Here is a 22,657-nt window from a genome sequence, read left to right as displayed (position 1 = left end):
ACGAAGCTGAAGTCTACTGGTACCAATAATGTGGTTAAATAGCATTCCATTACTGGTATTTGAAAACACCTCCTGCACCCCAGTTATCTGTGGTATTCAGTTCTAGAAATACAATGGACAAGGGCAGAAACTTTCATCCAGTTTTGCAAAGAAAGCCATAGTTGCGGCTGGAATTTTAAGATTATTTTTATGCCTATACGAATATGAAATCCTTGGCCTATTGGAGTACCTTAACTACTTATTTATAACTTGGAAGACTTAATAAAGTAGTTCCTTTACCTTTCCTACATTTGCAAAGTTTCAAGGACCAAGTGGCTATTATAATTCAAATTTCTATGAATGAACAATGACTTGGCTTCACCAGTCTTGAAAGAAATGTGAAGCTACCCAAGGCTAAGAACAGGTGTTTCTAATAACTTCCAGCCACTAAATCAAACATTCCAGAACCCATAACTCATAACAAAATGCGAGACTTTGAAGCACAAATATTGAAAGGAAGGAAATTCAAACGAGTATGGAAAATAGAGGAGCTAGACAAGTGCATGTGTTAGCAAAGTTCATGAAGCTAGGGGCTGTGATTTATTCTATGGCTTGCATCATTCATCAGTATGTCATAGTCCATCTGAAGTAAGTGCTATATTTGAAATCAAGTCATGCTAAAAGGTGCAAAGGAGAATGACAAACTTTAATATAGTTCATCAATCACGAGGCATATTTGCATTGACTTAAATCCTTAATGAATCAATCTTCAGTTTGCTATCAAGAGTTATGATGTTCAAGATGTGCCATGAGTGCAACAAAAATCCATCTATTACCACCAAACAGCTAAATTAGAAAATTCAGAATCATCACTTCCCTTGATTATCTTAGAAGAATTTAGGGGCTTTGAATTGTTGGAAACAATATTACAGTGTTTACGGGACCTTCATGGTCCTAAGTTTGCTCTGGATGACCATGTAAATTTTTTACTCTCAAAAGACATTAAAAGGGTGGTTTTTAACATTTATATACCAAGCTGTGCTCCATTCTGGGATCACCAGGCTGGTATAAGGCTGAAAAGTAGTGCAACAGCAGACATGAAAACTTCCTTATAGATGGTTTTCAAGGCTGCTATAGAATCTGAGCTTAACTATATTGTTTTTGTCAGGTAAACTAAACCTTATTCGCTAGTGGAGCTTTCAAGAAAAATGTTGACTGTCAATAACCACTGAATATTAGAAACATTTATTCCAGAAAATAACAAAGGGGCAATAAAATATTCTAAAAGAAAAATCACTACTTGAACAGTACAATCTTATGTACTGACTTTTGAGTAGAAAGTTCAACTTGAGTCAATGAGCCTTAGACTAAATTTACAAAGGATTATGGCTGAACTTACTCATTATGATAAAAGGAATGGATATATTTTACTCTTTTTCAGATATCACCTGCACAGTCACAGGAAGCTTCATTCCATCTGGCTTTGTTCTTCTACAAAGACACCAGCCATCCATCAACACTTTGTAAATATTCGTATTAAAGACTCATCTAGTTCTGCTTAATTTTTTTTTAAATCTTCTTGATTAATGAGAGAGGGCTGATTAAACCAACAATTCCCAAAGGGGGGTCTGGGAATCCATGAGTCCTATCGATTCCTTCTTGCCCCACACACCAAATATAAACAGAATCTTCTCAGTTGTAGATGAATGGGAAAAGACCTCAGGAGCTTTCTCTTTTTGAAAGCAGGAGCTCAAATTGCTGCTGCATTCACAGTACAATACCATTCAGAGCTACTCCAGTTTGAGCCTACTGATTTCAATGAACGGAGAATGGATAAATTCTGCATAAGTTTTCACTGTAAATCACTTTTCTAGGCCATTCTACAACAGTACCCAGAAGAACCATTGAATGATTGCTGGGAACACATGACTCTACCCAAGGAACTATAATTGGTCAAATGACACCAAGGAGATAAAGTCAATGAAGTAAACACAGTTACCTCCAGTATAAAATTGCACTACATATTCCAATGAAAAGGATTTCACCTTAGAGAAAGAGACCATTTCCACATGGAGTGGCTTCCTACTTGCAAACGCAGGATGTTAAATCTCAAGTTTGCAGCCCTCTTTCCGGAGAGACCCCTCCTGCATTTACCCTCTATCCCACAGTGGCTTTTTGCCTCCTGACGAGGCTGCAAGGGAAAGCAACTTGAACTTTTCCCTCTGCTCCTGGCTTGTGAATCACAGCAAGCCACCAATCACAGCACAGCAGATCTCTTGTGGACTGAAACTTTCTCCCCTTCCCGAGACCTGAAATTTTTTTTTAAGACAGTTTTATGTTGCTATGTAGTAAAGCCACAACACAGATGCATTTTTAATAAAAATCAACACTGCTGCGTTACTATGGAGAAATGCCAGAACAATACAGCATTCCCCCCTTTGACAATGTAGGTTTGCAGTCACACTGCAACATGGACTGCACCATTTAAAAAAAATTACTTGGAGTAGGAAATGTAGAGGGAAGGGCGGGTGTGAGGTCAGGGCAAAGCTGCCAAGACTATTGTACGTTTTCCCCTATATAAGGGCTTATCCCTGGTTGCTCAGTAGTTGCTCACCGCTGCGAGGTGCAATTTAGAGATGTAAATCCAGTTTTGCTGATTCCCAAAATCACGAGTTAAGAATGGACAAAACTTGACACAGCTACTGGACAGCCTTGGTATGCAGCCGTCGTCATGGGAAGGGGGCTCTAAAACCTGCCAACATTCAAAGGCTGTCCAGGAACAGATTACTTGTGTGAAAATGGTAAGAGAGATGCCACTCTTCAGGCATAGACCGTGGTTTTCAGCTGACTACTGAAAGTTCACCTCAGTGTGATACTAGCCTTCTTCTATTTCTGTAACTAACTCTGACAATTTTTCCAGAGCTGATCTTGTACGACTAGTCTTAATCCAGACGTTATTATCCAGTGTCTTTTACTTCTAAAAATTGAGTCTGGGCCTTTGAGTTACAGTCCTATGGAATCAGCTACTCAAAGACCTGGCTTTGCATGCTGTGTTCAAACAGTACAAATATTTTACTTAAACTTGCTTGTATGAGGTACTGATTGTATTGTTTGGAGTATACACAAGAGGAATGTGTTGCTTTTGTTTCTATTCTTAGCACCCCTATTCCTTCTATTAAAATATTTATTTTTTTATTATTCTATTTATTTAGAAAGACACAAGGAAGTGAAAAAATACTATATAAATGTAATAAATAAATGTAATTAATAAATTATTCTATATCATCTAGAACAGTGGTCCCCAACCTGCGGGCCACGGCTCCCTCTCCCCGCCCCCCCCCACAGTAAAAAACTTCCCAGGCCACAAGCTTGCGGCCCGGGAAGCTTCTTACTGCGGGAGGGCGGGGAGAGGGAATCAGGGCCGGGCCACACCCGTGCATCGGGGCACGGCCCGATGCCCTGCCGGTCCCCAGCCTCAGAAAGGTTGGGGACCACTGATCTAGAAGTTACTGACTAGATACTGTATTAACCCCATGGTTAAGATAAAGCTTAAGATAGTTAATCTAAAGGTAACACCATTTTCTTCTGTTCAATATAATTAATAATACTGTTCAATATAATTAATATTGGCCCGTTATTTTTTCTGAATTCCACTGTTGACTTGTATATCATAAAAATATTTCTATTGATTTAAGACTCTATTTTTCTTGGCTATGAGGGTTTTTTGTTTTGTTTTTGTACAGTTATCTAATTTCAGAACTTTTCTTGAATTTAAAAATTGTATTATAAATCTTAAAATAAACAATATTATGCTTCCAAATGTAGTTGCCAAACTTCTTTTAAAAGCAAACAATGAGTTTTAACTTACCACTATTTTTTTAAACAGAGGACAGAAATGAAATATGAAATTGGCAGACCATTGAATTTGCTCAGCCAAATCTGACAAGTTTGCAAACAAGTTTGTTATAGTAAAAAAAGGAGACCCCAATGTTTTTTTTAAAAAATGCTTCCGACCATTAACCAGCCACCACGTCTTTTCTTCTTTCCTTTCCTTTCCTTTCCTTTCCTTTCCTTTCCTTTCCTTTCCTTTCCTTTCCTTTCCTTTCCTTTCCTTTCCTTTCCCTTCCTTTCTAGAGCTATGATCAGATGATGTGCAATGACTAAATTATTTATTAAAGGAAAATACATTAGACAGAAATTTGGTGACCAAGTAGGTTATGTTCAGGTCATTGTCTAGCATCAGACAGGGAATATTATCCCCTTGGAGTTTATTAAATGGAGAGCATGTTAAAGGCCATGTGATCCAGTGGTTCCTAAAAGCAGTAAAAAAATGACATTCCAATATTTTGTGAGACAGAGGGCAAAGACAATCTGAATATGGAGTACAACAAAATACTTAGGAAGGGATGGCACAAGGCAAGCTAAAGCAAGTGTCCCCAAGGTGATGGGCCAGTAGGTGCCTCATATGTAATGACAAAGTCTGAGGTAAGATACCAAATAACTGACTCAACCAAACTCCAGTCCTGTTGTAATCCAGCTCCATAAAGTGGTGCTGGACAAGTGAAAGGACCTTTGCCTCATCTAGCAAGAAGATATCTTCAGTTATAAATCCTAGCTGCCTTAATCCAGAAATTACTATCTTTATCCATCAAAAATAGTAAGCACCTTCTTGTTTAAGAAAGAATAATGGACCTTCAGCTTTCCTTACCTTTAACTAGAATCCTTAGCTTTAACTAGAAAGGGCAGATATATGCTCTATATGTTCTGATAGCAGGGGATAGGAATAATGAGAGCTTCTGCCATGTTGTGATTGTTTTTAAAGTCTTTTAATGGGTATTTTAATGGGGATAGGACTATTGTGACCTGCCACGAGCCTACGGGGAGTGGCGGGAATACATCTAAATAATAATAATAATAATAATAATAATAATAATAATAATAATAATAATAATAATAATAATAATAATAATAGTTGCCAATGACTTTTGGCTGAGTTCAACCCTGATAGACACATCTGAGATGCAATAGGGACTCATTATCCTACGTATAAACTGACATAGGGGATGGTCAAAAGATTCTGTAAAAATTGAAATCCAGATAGAAACCCCATATAATAACTGGGGTATTATTTCAGAATTGAACACCTGAATTGTACCATGGAAGTATGACCTGTGGCAACTGAATTTCACCATTCCATCTTGCAATGTTTCAGCAGACTATTTTGAGTTGATGAGTCTCAACTGGTCACAAATCATCACACTGTTCAATACCAAAAGCATAAGGACCAAATCTGAACACTTGATTGAAGTGGTACAGGAGCAAGGGTAGCAGATTGTTCAAGTGGCACAGGACCTGGGGTAGCCAGTCATCCTCCCTCCATGACAGTACAGGAGGTCATGTATGATTGGCCCTGATGGGGGCTTTCCTAGTCTGATAGATCTGTATTTTTTTAAACAAGGAGTCTTGCAATCTACTGTAGCGTCACCACAGAAGTTTTGTTTCAGCACACCACCTGCAATCCCCTGCTTTCTATCTGAGTGCCTGATTTTAAATAATGTAGCTTATAGATGTTGTATTTGCATGATAATATTAGACTGCTCTGCCAGGGCTCCAAATGAATCTAGAAAGCTGTTATCAACTGCATTTAAATTTTTATCCTTCGGTGACAAAGGGACACATAACTTGCTTAAGTACCAGGCTTCTATTTTCACTCTTTATGAACTGGAGCTGCTTATGTCTGTCAAACCTTAGGTCAATCGGCAGGTTCTCTTTCCCATTTGCCCTTGATGTGGGAGGGGGACTGTGTAGCTGAGTTTAACTGGAAACCAAGGGGTAACAGTTAGTACTTTAGTTTAACAGACCTCTGAGAAATGATGATAGGTGAATGCAGCTAGATCAAGCCATAACTAGACATAGCATGCTGGGAGGAAAAAAGAGAAGCATCTGTCTGTCAGAGCAGACAGGGCCTGTCAGTCTGTCATAATATTTTTTTAATGCTGGAAAATCCATCCTTTATTGTTTTTAATAAGATACACAGCCAAAAGAACAAAGAAAAATGAGACTCTACCATAATAAAAAAAAAATTGTTGAGGCTTGTAACATAAAATGCCTTCCTAGACCTTTCCAAATCTTAAGTATTTGTTGACATAGTCTGTATAAAAATGTCTAACGGCTAATGAATATGGTAAGTGTTGGAAATGTAGAGAAAAAAACTGTATCTTTTTATCATATTTGGTGGAAATGAAAATGAGTAAGGAAATTTTGTGTAAAACTACATTCTATATCAAAAGCAATGTTGATCACTAAATTTCCTATGAATTCTTTTTTTATGTTGTTAAGTATACTCCTGGATAATTTGCCTAGACAAGCCGCAGTTTTCTTCTTCCATGCTACGAGAATTGTTCTTGCAAAAGGCTGGAGACTTTCAGAGATACTGTCAGTATGGGACTGACTAAATAAAATAGTAGAACTTTCTAAAATGGCTAAACTAACCAGTCTAGTTAATGGCAAATATGCAGAAGACTTTCAAGTCTTTCATAATATTTTAGATCTATGTTTTTAATCCTTTGATTCAATAGAGCACTTAGATACTTTCTAATCTGCCACTTGTTCCCCCCAGTTTATGCTATGGGCTCTAAAAGGATAAATGTTCAAGACAACCTTAGATGGGTCAAGAACAGACTTCTGCCTTGTGTTGCTCCTCAGTGACAATCCAGGCTCAGCAGAACTCTTCCTCTCTCCCCCCTTGTTGGTGTGGAATTCAGAGTTTTGGCTTATTGCCTTGGTAGACAGTGGTCAGGGAATCGAATTGCTCAAATCTTCTACAGTGTCTCAGCAATCAAGAATGTCTTAAATGCTAATATATTTAAAAGAGAAATATCTTCACCAGTGTCCAGGGCAGAGTCTGCACTTACTTTGTTTATTCCATTGTCAATCCTGTTGAATTCAGATCGCTTTGAACTTGGATCTTCCTCTCCCCCCCTCCATCCCCATTGAAACAGGATAGTGTTCTGTACGTGGTTAGGGTAGTTCAGAAGGGGGGGGGAGCCAAGCCTCTTTCTTTCTTTTCTTGAAGGGTGGGGGGAGAGGAGCCAAGCAGGGAGCCTTTTTCTTTTTTTGGAGGGGGGGGGAGATGATTGAAAAAGGTAGAGAAGGGAGAAAAAATCCAGGACCGACAGAAGTTGAGAGAAATTAGGGGCTTCTCCTTTAAGGTAAGTTTGTCACATGACCACCTGTGGCCATTCACGGGTCCTCTACCATGGAGGAGAGCCCAGATTCAAAACAGCCTTTAACTATTGAGGCTTAAAAGCACTCTAAGATATCGCACAATATAGGTAGGGTCACTCCGGACCAATCCTTCTTGCTGCAGAAGGAAATTTTAAATCGCCCCAAATCCAAACCGAAATCACATTCTGTGTAGAGGGCAGGGACTGAATCGATTTGGGGTTGGAATAAAAGCTCCGTGCAGTTTACACCCAGGAGAAGCTGGCCAAGTTCTTGGGATCTATCTAGGGAGTGTGTGGTAGATTTTAAAAAAGAACAAGATGCCAAAGAATTAAAACCTTTAATTGCATTACCCTCGAATCTCATAAAAGGGATGTCTTCTAGGCTTTCAGAACTCTCCTGCAGAGCTTTAAAGTTATTGCTAGTTCTAGCATTTGGTTTCAAGAAATCATCAAGCTTGCTTTGTTTGGAAAATGCTAGAGGTAGTTCTTGAAAGGATAACCTGTTTTCCTAGTTATAATAAGTTAACACAGGCTGTTACTCAGACAAATACATTTGATGAACTCAGTGAGTTGGTAACTCAGGATAGATGGGTTAATAGCTATGACTCATAAAACAAGCAATGCTACCAGACAACAGAACAGAGGTAGATGAAACAAACAGTAAACAAATCAAGCCCAAAACAAGAACAGAGTAAACTAATTCTTCTCTCTTTCCTGGTAATAACCCATTCTTCAAAAGGGAAGGTGAGATAAGGTAAAAGAAGGAAAAAATATAAATAGGGATTTTAAAAGGTAAACCAGTATCTTTGTGCTAATCCCCACTCTGCTATCTTAACGGGGCAGGGAAACCAGAAACAATTTTGAAATAATGTTAATCTTGTAATAAATTTGAATTATTTGTCTTTATTACTAAGAAAATCAACAGATTTACTGTTATTATCACTTTGTCTTCCATTTTCCCCTCTTTATGCCCTTCCCCCCCAAATTTTTATTTTTTTATAAAATGTTCTTAATAAAATAATAATGAAAAGATAAATGAGTTTTAAAACTCCGACAGATAACAGCAGAGAAGAAAAGCAAAGAAAATATACCACCCCAGCAGCAGCCTCTCACAGAATGAGGAAAATCTCTGCTGAGAGAAGTCTGGGATTCTGGAGCATAGTCATTTTAAAACTTAAAAAAAATAAATCTTGGGAGGAAAATCCTGTAACCCAGAACTGGGAAATCTTTGAACTGGTGCCCAGCCAATGAGAGACAGACTGCTTCTCTACCTCAGTGGGAAGGACATTAATCTGTAAAAACGCAGATCTACACTTTAATACTGGGAGTCCTCAAAGCGGCTTGATCAATTATACCAAGTTATCTCTGCTCCTGGATATTGCGGGGGAAAGGTAGGGTCACTGCAGCTCAATCAGATTGGTTGCAGAGGGAAAATTCAAAGCGTCCAAAATCAAAATGGAAATCAGTGTAGATGGAGGGGATTTATTCGGCCTGGGGGTGGATAAAAAGTCCCGTGCAGACTCCACCCAGGTCAAAGTAATAACAAATGCCCTCGTTAATGTAATGCATTGTAACAGAGCCACATATTATTCTTAAATTAGGCAAAGGAGGAGGACTCCAGATCTCAAAATAAACCTGGTTTAGTTGAAGCTCTCTAGCTTTAATTAAGCAACCACAAGGCTTTTAACATAATACAGTTCTTTCATGCACAGCGACAAAGATATTGTGATAATTCCCACTATTACAAATGTCATACCGAACAGGCATAAGCACAAGAACAGGGGAACAAAATCAGATGATTATAGGAACTTTCCTAAGCACCTGAATTTTGTAGATCTTTTCAAAGCTATTGTTTATGTGAAGCCCTATAATTAATGGAACAAAAAATATGGAGAAGGCTGTTAGCCACTTTTTTCAGCAGGTGGAAAAAGAATTGAACAAAAATGATTTGGGCTCTTATTAAATTTCTGATGTTTCATTAGCACTGAGAGGGTGCTGCTCTCCTGCATTCCATCACTATTACTGTCCCTTTTAAATGCATTTTCCTGGATTATGCAACATGGGGGGGGGGAATGAGGACAGAATGCAATTTCTTCTGACATTACCCACTTTATATTCCTCCTACTTGTTCTTAATATGCTACACTGGGGTGGGGGTGGGGAAGGATGTTTTCAACAAACAGATCCAAATGGAATTAGTACACTATGCAGGCACAAATTATGCATTTGCACAACTGCAATTTATCACAACACTCCCCCTAAACTTGAGGCAGGACATCCCATACGTGAAGCATTTCCTGGCAGAAACCTGTCCACACTGTATTTTAAAAGTGGATCCCACAACTACTCTGGGCAAGTCGACCTTGATCTGTCCCTCTAAGCTTTATCATGTTGCTACTAGATTTCTTGACAGAGGTTACCCACATGTCTATTTCAGAGCCCTTAAAGTATTTGAGAAATGTCTTTCTTCATCCCCCTCCCCCAAGCTTAGTTTCAGCAGTTTGTACTTCTCCATTTGGCATACAAGTTCCTTTTATAAGCTTTGTACTTCTCCTCTGCATTCTTGCCAGCTTGTTGGCATCGTCCTTTAATCCTGATATCTCGATGACTGCTCATCTTATTCCCCGATAGTTCCAAATGTCATTCAGCGTGTGTGCCTCTGATGAACAGGCCAAGGAAACCCATACAGAAAAACGCCTTTAGAAAGAAGATATTTAAAGAACCAAATTAGATAGCTGAATAGATAAATGTAGATTTGCTGTTCTGTGATCCCACATTTACAGAGATACCATGAATTCCCAAACATCATGTATAGGACAAAAACAGCCTGGTATTATAGATATGCACAGCTGCGATGGAGCCTTACATGACATGTGCTGATGCAACCACATTGGTATTTTGTACAAAGTGAGCCTGATGAACTGTGCATGTGAACTCAGGCATGTGGGGTTACGGCAGTTTAGCTAAACTCCGATTACGATTGCATACAGCTGAGTCATTCCCAGCCTCTTCCGGTCATGGCCCATGGGTGTAGGACTGCTGCGCTACCTCTGACAGAGGTGGCCACGTCAACCCATGCTGCCGCATCAGCACAACTGCCTAGATCAGCCTGCAACACAAGTGGGACATTACGGATTGTGAGCTGTCCTGCCGAGGCAAGACTGGCACTCATCATTTTTTGTCTTACTTAAAAGGTAAAGGTATCCCCTGTGCAAGCACCAAGTCATGTCTGACCCTTGGGGTGACGCCCTCTAGCATTTTCATGGCAGACTCAATACGGGGTGGTTTGCCAGTGCCTTCCCCAGTCATTACCGTTTACCCCCCAACAAGCTGGGTACTCATTTTACCGACCTCGGAAGGATGGAAGGCTGAGTCAACCTTGAGCCAGCTGCTGGGATTGAACTCCCAGCCTCATGGGCAGAGCTTACTTATACAATGCCTAATATCAGAGTGTGAATTACTGCCACGTGATTCAAATGGGTAGCTGCATTGGTCTGAAGTAGCACAATAAAACCAGAGTCCAACAGCACCTTTCTTTCTTTCTTTCTTTCTTTCTTTCTTTCTTTCTTTCTTTCTTTCTTTCTTTCTTTCTTTCTTTCTTTCTTTCTTTCTTTCTTTCTTTCTTTCTTTCTTTCTTACACCAAAATTTTACATGCAGTACTATACAATAGCAGTTTGTAAAAGGGAGGGTAGTACATTAAAAGGTTAAAAATGCATCAACAATAAAACTTTTCCACCATAAAAGCCAACATTTAGAAGCATTAATGCAGCACCTTTAAGACCAACAAAGATTTATTCAAGGCGTGAGCAAGCACTCTTCCTCAGACTTGTCAATTGCCACTTGTGAGGCAATTTACATGTTGGTTCCTTTACTTTCCTATTTTAGACAGTAAGGAGGATGAGATTTAACCTCCTTTATCAACCTTGGCGGCTTTGTGAATGTCCCCCGTTCAAATTCTAATGTTAATACTAAACACATTTGCTGGTGTAGTGACTGACAAGATCTTGGAACCAATGAATGCATCTTGTGTTCACATTTAAAGTAAAATACTGACTTGCTTTCCTCCATTAATGACCTTATTAATTATATATGGGTAAAAAAGAATCAGAAATAAATCCCGAAGCTTAGCAAACAGCAAACAGTAAAAATGATAAACACAGATGCAGTCCTCAAATAATCTACAGTCTGTGAATTTTTGTCCTACTTGCATTGGGAAAACCCTGTTGAATACCTGTTTAATAAAATTCATCCCTTCACTTGTTATCTTTTCTCCAGTGTGTGTGTGTGTGTGTGTGTGTGTGTGTATACACACACATATACATACATACATTCTGTTGAACAGAAACAGAGACTGATGGGGGGGAAGGTTCTGCCTCCTACTGCTCCTTCATGGAAACTTGTTGCTCCCCCCCCCACATACATGTAATATATATACATACACACACAAACATATATATATTCATATGTGTGTGTGTGTTTGTATGTATGTATGTATTTATGTATGTGTGTATGTATGCATGCATGTACGTATGCATGTACTGTATAGACTCGCATGTAAGCCAAGGGTGGGAAATGCTCCATCATCACAGGCTCACCCATCCAGCGTTGCCGTTCCTTTTGCCATTCAAGGCAAAAGGAAAAAAAGATCAGTCCTTCAAATCGTTGATGTCCTACAAGCTGCCAGAGCAAGATCAGCTTGCAGTACACATTTGCAAAAGGCAATGCAACAATTGGCTGGAGCAGGTTTTATTTCAATTACCATATATTCCTGCATATAAGCTGAAGAGGGCTTTTCCAGTGTGAAAAAAGGTGCTGAAAAACTAGGCTTATACGCGAGCATATAGGGTATGGTAAAACCATAGATTTTCCAATAATTCCGAGAGAACTGACATAACTTCTGAACATTCAGAACACTGTTGGTACAATAGCCATTTAAAAATGTACTTTTCTCCTGCCACCCCAAGTGTAGGTGGGAAACAGGAGCTGGAAATAAGGTCATGGTAATCCTGATATACATACATTCCCTTTTATTTTTGCAGTGCTGGGGAACTGGTAATTTGTGGGTCACACCATCTTAATTTGTTTTAAAACAAGGCTTTAAGACTGCTCTGTAAAATGCTTTGTTGTTATTACGTTTTAGAATTGTCATTCTGTTGGCCTGTCCGTGGACTCACTAAAATTACAGGTTGCCTACAGCTTTTCCCTCATGGAACAAAAACTAGCTAAAGGGATCATTTTGAGTGGGAAAACAGTCAGGTTCAACAACACTCCTTCTCCCATTCTACTCTGTTCCAAAACTCATTGGTTGCTATTAGTTAAAAACAGTCAAATACATTCAACTACTCAGTGAGCAATTTGGCCTTAAGAGTTTATTCAACTATCAGCTGGATTGCCCTTATAAAACATTATAGAGAGAAATTCCATTAAACACAGTGAGATTACTTGATGATTGAATCCATATGCTTTATTTTCCGTTTCTTTTTTGCTTAAGCACAGTTTCTGATTCTCTTTTGCCCAAATGAGTGAGATCATCCCTGCAGGAATGCTGCCTTATATGTGAAACAGCACTGGCATCTAGCTTCAAATATGTGCAGCCCAAGGCCTTCACAGGGATGCATTTGAAGTCTTCAGCTGTGGCTCCCCACACCCGCCCAATGAATATAATATACATGTTATGAAATTACCTTGTAATGACTACTTTAAAAATGTAATGTAGGTAATGAACTATCTTAGATAAACGTTATCTTAATCATTCTCTTCTGCCAAATACCTCAGTGGCTGCTCATGTCTTCTAATTCCTGAGAGAATGAGGAAAATTGCTTTGCAGAATCATCGTCTGCTGTGTGTATATACATAAAACGAAAGCTCAAAGGAAACCAGGTTAAGGATATAACTCTGTGCACCATTAATCTAGAAAGTGTATTTTTCTTTCTCACGTATTTGTTTCAATTAGGGCTCACTGAATCATCTCCACAGCCCCTGAGAGAACCCGGAGCAAGCGTTACCAGTACTAAAAGACAATTTAGAATGCTGCCTGGGATATTTGTTCTTTCTAATCAGCTGTGACCTTCTGCTCTTTCAGTATGTTGCTAGTCAGATACAAGAGAACAGAAAAGTGAATCAAAGTGAATGAACACACACTGGATTTCAGATTTTGGCAATTATGTGCATACAAATGAACTCCACTATTAGGGCAGCCTAGCTTTTTCTCAGGCAGTATTTCAAGCTCTCGTTTAGCCTTAGCCTCAAGTGAATGTCATATCACTGTATTATTTGAAGCTCATGCTAAAACAGGACGAGAGATTACCCTGTGCCTGTCATCTAGAAAGTATTCCAAACAAGTAAGAGATCTATTCAATCTTGGATAATCTTTATGGAAACACATCAGTGAACCACAACATCTGCTTAAACAAAATATCCTAAGAAACAAAATAGTAATACTTAAAAGACTTGATCCACATAGTGGAACATCTTGAAATGTATGCCTGGACCGTTAGGGTATGATTTTGGAACAAAGTGATTATTAATAGGAAACTTTTAACATGAAACTTCTTGTTTTAATGGTTTTGACTCTGACTGTTTATCCTCTGTTGTACGCTGCCCCAAAACCATTTGGAGACGGGCAGGCTAAAAATGCAAACTTAAATGGACTCCGGGGAATGGTAGAGGACAGGAAGGCCTGGAGGATCATTGTCCATGGGGTCGCGATGGGTCGGACACGACTTCACACATAACAATAACAACAAGGCTAAAAATATGACAACAACAAAAAGACATCCAACAAAATTGTCACAGGCAATTTTGGGCTTAGTGTAAAATGTGTATTTTCCCCAAGGTAATTAACAGTGTTCTCCTAAGCAGAGATACATCCTTCTAGGTCTATTGACTAACCAAAGGAGTCTCAAAGTGGCTAACAATCACCTTCCCTTCCTCTCTTGATGCCAGACAACCTGAGGGAGCACTGACAGAACTGTCCTGTGCGAAAAGCTCTGGCAGGAGAACCAAACAGTGCCCCCCAGGCCAGCAAACCAGAGCAAAAAAAACAGTACCCGAAGTTGGCAACCTACTACAACAGCTACCAAAGTGGGAGAATAGACAACTCTAACTAAAACTGCAGTGCCCCCCCCCAGAACAAAGCACTGAAATAAAGAACTGAAAAACTGAACATTGAAAACTGTAAAAAATCAACCCAAGAAGAAAAGGCAAACAATGCTGTTTGGAAGAAGTGATTAGGAAAAGAAGGGGAGAATCTCCCAGTCAAACCATTTATGTCCTACAAGCTACCAGAGCAAGCTCAGCTTTCAAGACCTTCACGGAAGTCAATGTTACAATTGGCTGGCTGGGAGCAACAAGCTCAGCTTTCAAGACCTTTGCAGGAGGCAATGTTACGATTGGCTGGCTGGGAGCAACCCCCTGGCTTGGTAGCATCTATATACTAATGTCAATTTGCAAATTTCCAAATCCAGAGGTCAGACCCACTTACACAGGAGTAAGACTTTCCTACGCACTTGGGGGACTTCTCAGGGTTGCAAAAAAAACAAAAACAAAACATACACACAAAAACCTGAAAGGAAAGAAAGCTGAGGGGTAGGTGAATGGCACATGGCAAAGAAATAAGTTGTATGAGTATCGTTCACATTTCGTTCACATTTGATCCTACATTACTTGCTAGTACATCCGTACTTAAATGCCATCAACAAGAAGACCTGCGTTTTTGTATTCTGCTTTTTTACTATCTGAAGGTATCTCTAAACGGCTTACAAATGCCTTTCCTTCCTCTCTTCATAGCAGACATCCTGTGAAGAAGAAGAAGAAGAAGAAGAAGAAGAAGAAGAAGAAGAAGAAGAGTTGGTTCTTATATGTCGCTTTTCTCTACCCAAAGGAGTCTCAAAGTGGCTTGGTTGCCTTCCCTTTCCTCTCCCCACAACAGACACCCTGTGAGGTGGGTAAGGCTGAGAGAGCCCTGATATTACAGCTCGGTCAGAACAGCCTTATCAGTACCGTGGTGAGGCCAAGGTCACCCAGCTGGCTGCATGGGGGGGAACGCAGAATCAAACCTGGCTCACCAGATTAGAAGTCCGCACTCCTAACCACTACACCAAGCTGGCTGAAGTAGGTGAAGGTGAGAGTTCTGAAAGAACTGTCTCGCTCAAGGACACCCACTTGGTTTCTTGTGGGAAACTGGGTAATCAAACCCGATTCTCCAGATCAGAATCCACCGCACTTAACCACTACACCAAACTGGCTCTCTTGAACAATCTACACCAAGTTGCAACCAACTTATAGACCGTTTATGCACTGGGAACTTCAGTGGCCCAGCTCCCATGCAGGAGCACAAATCAGGGTTAGATAAGGTGCATGGGGCCAAATGTTCCCCCGTGTGGGTGCAGGAAGAGGTGGGGCAACCTGCCATGACTAAAACTCCAGCCTGCAGCCTGGCATGAAACCTCCAGTGCATAAATGGTCAATGTGACGCTTTCAAGGCAGGTGAAAAGCAGAGGAGGTTTGCCCTTGCATTTGTCCACAGAGTCTTCCTTGTGGTCTCCCTTCCAAGAATCGACCTGGGTTAGCTTCCTACATCTGAAAAAATTGGACTATGCTTCCCTCCCCACCTGCTGCTACTGCTGTGGAACTGGACATCAATCACAATATGTGTCAACATAAATATACTTCTATTAATCTGCATATTAAATGTCATGAGGATCCTGGGGATGGCATTTTGAAGAGGAGGCAGGAACCTCTAATAAAGAAATCCCAACATTCTCCCCAACAGAAACTTTTCTACATTATCTGGGGAAAGGAAATGAGGAGTAAAGGTTTATATATCTATTTAGATGTATCTATTTCAAGAGATATATAAACCTTTGTAATAACATTGCATATGAAAATGCAAAACTAATTCAAGAAACTTAGCACAATACATACTTTTTGTGGATTACAACTACTACAGCGATGACATAAATAGCTTGCATTAACATTATCGATAGATCTGTTTATATGTGGTCCCAATGCTGACTTGAGTAAAGATGTCACTTCCTCAGCCTTGTCTTAGTAAAGAAGCATCTGTGCAACACTGACGTTGCCCATTTCTCATGTGTGTTTCCATACTGTAGAGTAAAATGCAGCTTGGCTAATCCAAAAATTCATTTTGAAACTCATGAACAATCTACAAGTAAGGGTAATCACAGCTGATTAAGAACCAGCTGGCATGCTCATTTACACAGCCAAAATCTTCTGTGTAAACATTTGCAGGCTTCCTTCTCCTCAATCTCCCTAACCCCCACCATAAGATTATTATTATGATTAACAACCATACTATATTGTTCCAAGTCCATGAAGTTACACTAGGCCAAATCTGTTAAGCATGAAAACGTGGAGTAGGTTTACATAAATGTTGGCTCTGTAAATTTCATTTTTGGAAGATACAGTACTCCTCCTCCCCCCCACCAAACATAAGCAATATTAAGCTTGACTTAATTTTGTTGGAGTCAACCCAATATAAGGTTGGAAAAACAATTCTGCCTTATAAATAAACAAAAACTATTTAGGCCTCTAAAATTCTAGAAGACCCTCTCTGATTTCTCCTGAGACACAAACAATGTAAATCACAGATAATGTGAAACATTTGAAAACAAGCAACATAAGCTAGCTGGCTGACTATGCTGCGGAACGGAGCAACCAGTGGCATCCTCAGTGGATGAATACATGCAAGTCCATTGCTTAGTATGACATTGTAGGAGAACATTCATGGGATCAGCAAGCAAGAAACAACGTATTTGTTTAATTTAAAAAACTTATATCCCACTTTTCTGCCCTTAAAAGGGCTGCCAAGTCAACTGACAATTTAAAAAGTCCATGATAAAGTTATTTCATAAAATCATCATCATCATAAAACTGTAATACTCGTATAATAAAGTTAATATATATTATATATATGAATCATAACAAACATTGGTTAGGAAAGAGGAATCACTGAGAAAACATGAACCAAAACAAAAAAAAGTCTTGACCCACTAGCAAAAGATGTGAACAGGAGTCAGATGAATCTCCCTTAGGAGACAGTTCCAGAGGTTTGGCGCCATGAATAAGTCAGGATGCTACTCGCCAAATTTCAGAAGCCATGGCCACTCAAAGCAGGACCTCCAAAGTTAACCATAATGATTTGGTGGGTTCATAAGAGATTAATTCCAAGTCATACAGCAGGCTTTCTCAACCAGAATTTCGTGAAACCCTGGAGTTTCTTGACAGCCCTAGATGGATTTCCTGAATGGGTGGGAGTTTATTATTTTTATTTGTTAAACTTTTGTTGGGTAATATAACAATATATGGGCCTGGAAGGGGTGGTAAGGGAAGGGGCCCTAAGTGGCCATGTACAAAGCTATGCTTCCCAAGCATATCCTGCACTATCGGACTACTTCTGGGGTTTCTCAAAGCCGGAAGAATGTTTAAGGGGGTTCTCAATGGTAAAAAAGTTGGGAAAGACTGACATACAGGGTTATAAAGTCAAGACCAGCACCTTGAATTTTGTCCAGAAACAAACTGGAAGCCAGTGTCATGGATCAGCCAGGTCTAAGCAATGTTGACTACTCTGGGAAGGAGGAGGAAACTAGCAAAGCCAAGCCAGAGGAAGTAGAACCCAAAAACAAGAGGAGGAAGCACAAGCTTGTCAAGACTTACAGCCAAAAGCTTGTGCAGTCACCACCACCTTTCAGCAGATAAAATCTAGCTGCCTGTTTCCAGCCCTCCAGGATCACCTGCACCATTAGAGAGGTGCAGGTGCAGGATCAAAGCAGATTAAAATTAGAAGCCCTTGCCTTATGACTAGATGTCAGCTGCTGAAAGTGATGATGAATTGTTGCAGGATTAAGCCTGAGCAGTTGGCATTTAACTACAAAATCTTTTGAGGGACATCAGGGGTGCAGTGTGAGCTATAGGTGATACCTTGCTTTGGCCTCTTTGATTGGACAATTGTGCTTTCCTGACCTCTGGAATCCTGAATGTCAGACTGAAACAACTTTGTATCTTGTCTATGCCCTTAGTTTTGGTTATTTGAAAGAATGGTGAAGATTGCTACAATTTGTTTCCCACACCTGGCTAGGCTATTACAGTAAGTATGCCAAGACTGGAGTGATATGGCACCCAATGACCCACAGCAGTCTGTACTTGGCTACAGCATCCTGTACCATTTGAAGTTTCTGAACCCCTTCCAAGGGCAGCCCCACGTAGAGCATGCTGGGGTAATCAAATCTGGATGCAACCAGTGATGTACCACAGGGCTTGTACCACAATGTCCAGGAAAGGCCCTTGCAAGCTACAGCTGACAGCTACTAATCCAACAGTAGGCCTGGCTCCAAGAACTACTCCAGAGTACAGAACTGTTGTTTCAGGGTGTGACACCTTAAATCCTGGGTCGGGATGGCAACTCTAATTTTGGAGCTAGACAAACAAACATAGCTATGTGGATTGATTAGTTGATTATTTTTAGAAATGTCTAAAATATTATGACTTTGACAATTATGATAAATAAAACAGAGGAAAACTTAATACAAGAACAGCAAATATTAATAGGAAGAATAATAATAACCATATATTCAGGGGCCTATTAGGATAAATGCAGCCTTTTTCTCTGAACAATCCTAAGTACAAGAAATAATCAAGAATTCAAACTAAACAAAAAATTTCAATTAATCCCTCCAAGGAACCTACCAAAGTTCAATAATTTGGGTTTACTCCCAGGGAAGTTCTTTTAGGATTGCACTGATAACCTTGTATCAAATGGCAAATAAACATATTCTTGGCTTGTGATCTTAGGTAATGGCCAGATCCAAAGCACTGCTTTCTAGCTTCTCCTTCCAACAGCAACCCCCCATAGACCCTCTGTAAGGCACATACCACACAAGGATGGAGGCACTCTGGTGGCACCACATGAAGTTCAAGAGGAGGAAATATTGCCCATCTTGCCTGCAGCTCATGATTATACAACACAGGTAGCACATTCTACTTCAAAGAAATTATAATTCTGCTTCAAATAAATCATATTAAGGAAATTATATGACTTGAGACACAAGTAAAAATTGAATGGCTTTTTTAAAAGGTAGGTAATAAATTAGAAGAAATTCTTTCTTCTATAACCTTGAAAGATTTCAACAAGCCAATTCAAGGCAAGAATGACTGTTCAGGGCATAGCTTTTCAAAGCCTCATCTCAAAAACTGAACCTCTCTGCAGATTAGCTACAGTCCCTAACTATGTATATAGTCCAGATCTTCTATATTATATTTCCTCCTGAAAAGCACAGGCTACAGAGTGTGCAGTGCGAGAGATTTAAAAAGCGCTTTCCCGCGTTCTGCAGGGAATTGGACTAAATGGCCCTGGAGGTAACTTCCAACAGCTGATTTATGATGATGACCCCAGGACGGGGCTTTCAAGGCAAGTGAGAAGCATGGGTGGTCTTTCTTGGAGGTCTCCCTTCAAAGCCCAACCCTGCTTACCTTCTGAGATCTGACATGGTTGAGCTATACCATGCTGCCTTCCTTGGCTACATACACAAGTCTTACTTAAAAAGACAAAATAGTTAGGTCTCAAGACCCAATGAGAGCAATACTCAGATTATGGTGAACATCAGCATCTTCAGAAATGGCTCAGATGTGTGATAAGCTTCCTGACACATTAGGTTCCATTATAATCCCCAAGTGCTAAGAATTGTCTTACACACTGGCAGTGAGGTTCAGAAACCTATCAACAGATAGTGTAATGCTAAAAATCAGAAGGAGTCTAGATTCTTGGCTGTTTGCCTCAAATATTTTCAGACATAATCTGAAACTGCACAGTCGTGATATTATCTATTGCATGACAGATATTCACACAATAATAATAATATTCACACAATCTAATTTGAACATGGACACTGGTACCATAGCTTACAATAAACCTGGGCCCATTCTGCACACACTTGATAATGTACTTTCAATGCACTTTTGAAGTGCATTGTTCTGCGCAGGAAAATCCAGCTGCAAAAGGACACTGAAAGTGCATTATCCAGTGTGTGCGGAATGGGCCCCGGATACCAACTTTGCTGCCACATACAGGCAGACAACACTAGACCTAACATCAACTATGCCACCTCAGGCTTATTCATTCATCTTCTAATACTATATATGCCATTAAATGCCAGTAATGTAATTCAGTTCTCTTCCTAGAACAAATAGATGAAATCTCACACCAAAGGGTAAATGAACACATATTTGACATCAAGAATCACAAAACTGAGAAACCTGCAGGACAACATTTCAACTTATAGGGCATTCAATGGGAGACCTCAAAGTAGCTGCAAAGGAATTTCAAAAACAGACTGGAATAAAAGATTGCTCAATTAGAAGTCATTAGGACACTCCGGACAATGGAACCCCCAGTGCTGAACAGAGATACTGGGTTCTTATCCCACTACCTATGATAAGGTACTCAGTTCTCACTTATACCCAGAATTAAAATGTATTGGTCTTAAAGGTACCACTGGACCCAAACTTAGTTCTCATATCAGTTTGTTAATACTTGTATTTGTATGATAATTTATTGCCATTCACAGGTCTTATCAACTGCTTTAATCCAATCTCAGCTATACTTATTGCCCAGTTACTTATGTATCTTGACTCTAACCAGCCCTCCTGGCAACTAACGCTACCCCTTGTCTACCTATAAGGAAGGCTTGAGGAAATTGTTTCAATATAACTGATGAAGTGTGCGTGCACACAAAAGTTTGTATTCAGAAATAAATTTTATTGGTCATAAAGGTGCCACTGAACTGAAACTTTTCTTACATTATTCCTTGTCCATACCATATTACATATATGGATACATATGCATATGTTTTATTGAAGAAATGTATTTATCAATATTTTTTATTTATTTACTTTTCAATTTATACCCCACCGCTCCTAGCAAGCTGGCTCGCAGTGGGTCACAAATAACACCCTCTAAAACATTATCCCATTAAAACACCCATTAAAAACACCTCTATGGCTGTGACTATTATTTGTTTTCTTTAGAACATTTGTATGCCACTTGTCTACGTGATCTGGATTCTCAAGGGAGCTATTTTTGCTTCTAGCTTTTTACTACCCAAAAGAGACTGAAAGTGGTTTACCATCCCCTACCCCTCCTCTCCCCACAACAGGCATTCTATGAGGTGCATGAGAATGCTTTGAAAGAACTGTGACTGGCCCAAGGTCACTCAGCTGGCTGCATGGGGAGGAATGGGGAATCAAACGTTGTTCTCCAAATTAGATATCACTGCTCTTAACCATTACACCAAGGAGGCTCTGGAAGTGAACACCTGGGTCAATTTAATTTCTTTGGGGCTGGGGCTCCTGAGAAGATTTCGCTTGCTCAGTTTAAATGTTCTTAGGAGGCCATAGTGGGAGAGGCAGTTCTGCAGATATGATGGTTCCAAACCATTTAAGGCTTTAAAGGTCAGAACCAAAACCTTTAATTTGATCTGATCTTCAATTTAGAGTCTGTGTAGTTGGGAGAGCACAGGTCAAATATGTGCTCTTCGTTGGTTTCCAGATCACTGTGGCTAAGTAAGATACAGACAGGTAAAATACTAATTGTTGTGTCTGACGAAGGTGGTAAAATGCCTGATGAGCAACATTGGTGACCTGGGCCTCCCTAGATAAAGAGGATCTAGGATCACCCTCAGACTCCTAATGGTCACCAAAGCTGTTAACAGGACCAGGAGTTGCACTGCCTCACCTGGGACATGCTGACCCAGCCAGAGGACCCCAATCTTAGCTGGATTTAACATTTTATTTTATTTTTATTTATTTAGATTTATATACCGCCCTCCCCGAAGGCTCAGTGGACATCAGTGGACTCCACTTGAGTTAGTCCACCACAGACTCCAGGCTCTTGGACAAGGAATCTGGGGTGGGGGGGGTGGGGCTCCGTGTTGCAAAGAGGCTTTTACTGGGACATTCAAAGTTGACTGACTCCCCAAATGCACTCCATCCCACCACCTTACCCTCTTGCACGTGTGAATGGAGCCCCAGAAGCCTGCACGATTCATGCCAGGCTCACATGTACCCAAAGCACCATAAGCCATCTTCACTGGCTCTCCACAGGAGTGCCTGCTGCCAGACACTTGGCTCACTTCAAGCCCTTGCAGGCTCTTGTGTGCTTGACAGTCCGTGCCCAGCTAAAAAGTGGGAAGGTGCTGGCGGCAGCTGGCTGGGGCTGCAGGTGGAATCTCCAGAATAAGGAGCTGGCAGCAAGAGCAGCATGCTCCTCAGGGCTCCACAGCCACCCACTGCCTTCATCTCAGCCTCTCCTCTTCCTTAGGACAGCCCACCCAGCCACCCAGAGCATGCTCAGGATACCCCTTCCGGGGCCCCTGCTTGGCAGCTGGCTATCAGTGGCTCTCTGTGAAGGGGCGTTGGGAGAGTGAAGGAGGCCAAGG

At 40.3% G+C, this 22,657-nt stretch overlaps 1 protein-coding gene across 2 annotated transcripts in view; it reads right to left on the bottom strand.

The window, feature by feature from the left end:
• The window catches only part of SH3RF3 (SH3 domain containing ring finger 3), a 238,939-nt gene that overhangs the window by 118,613 nt on the left and 97,669 nt on the right, over nt 1-22,657 (bottom strand). The gene's annotated exons all lie outside the window — the stretch shown is intronic.

Source organism: Paroedura picta, chromosome 6 (genome assembly GCF_049243985.1).
Source record: "Paroedura picta isolate Pp20150507F chromosome 6, Ppicta_v3.0, whole genome shotgun sequence".
NCBI classification, from domain to species: Eukaryota; Metazoa; Chordata; class Lepidosauria; order Squamata; family Gekkonidae; genus Paroedura; species Paroedura picta.
Note: the sequence above shows the minus strand (reverse complement) of the source record. Positions and strands in the feature narration are given on the sequence as shown.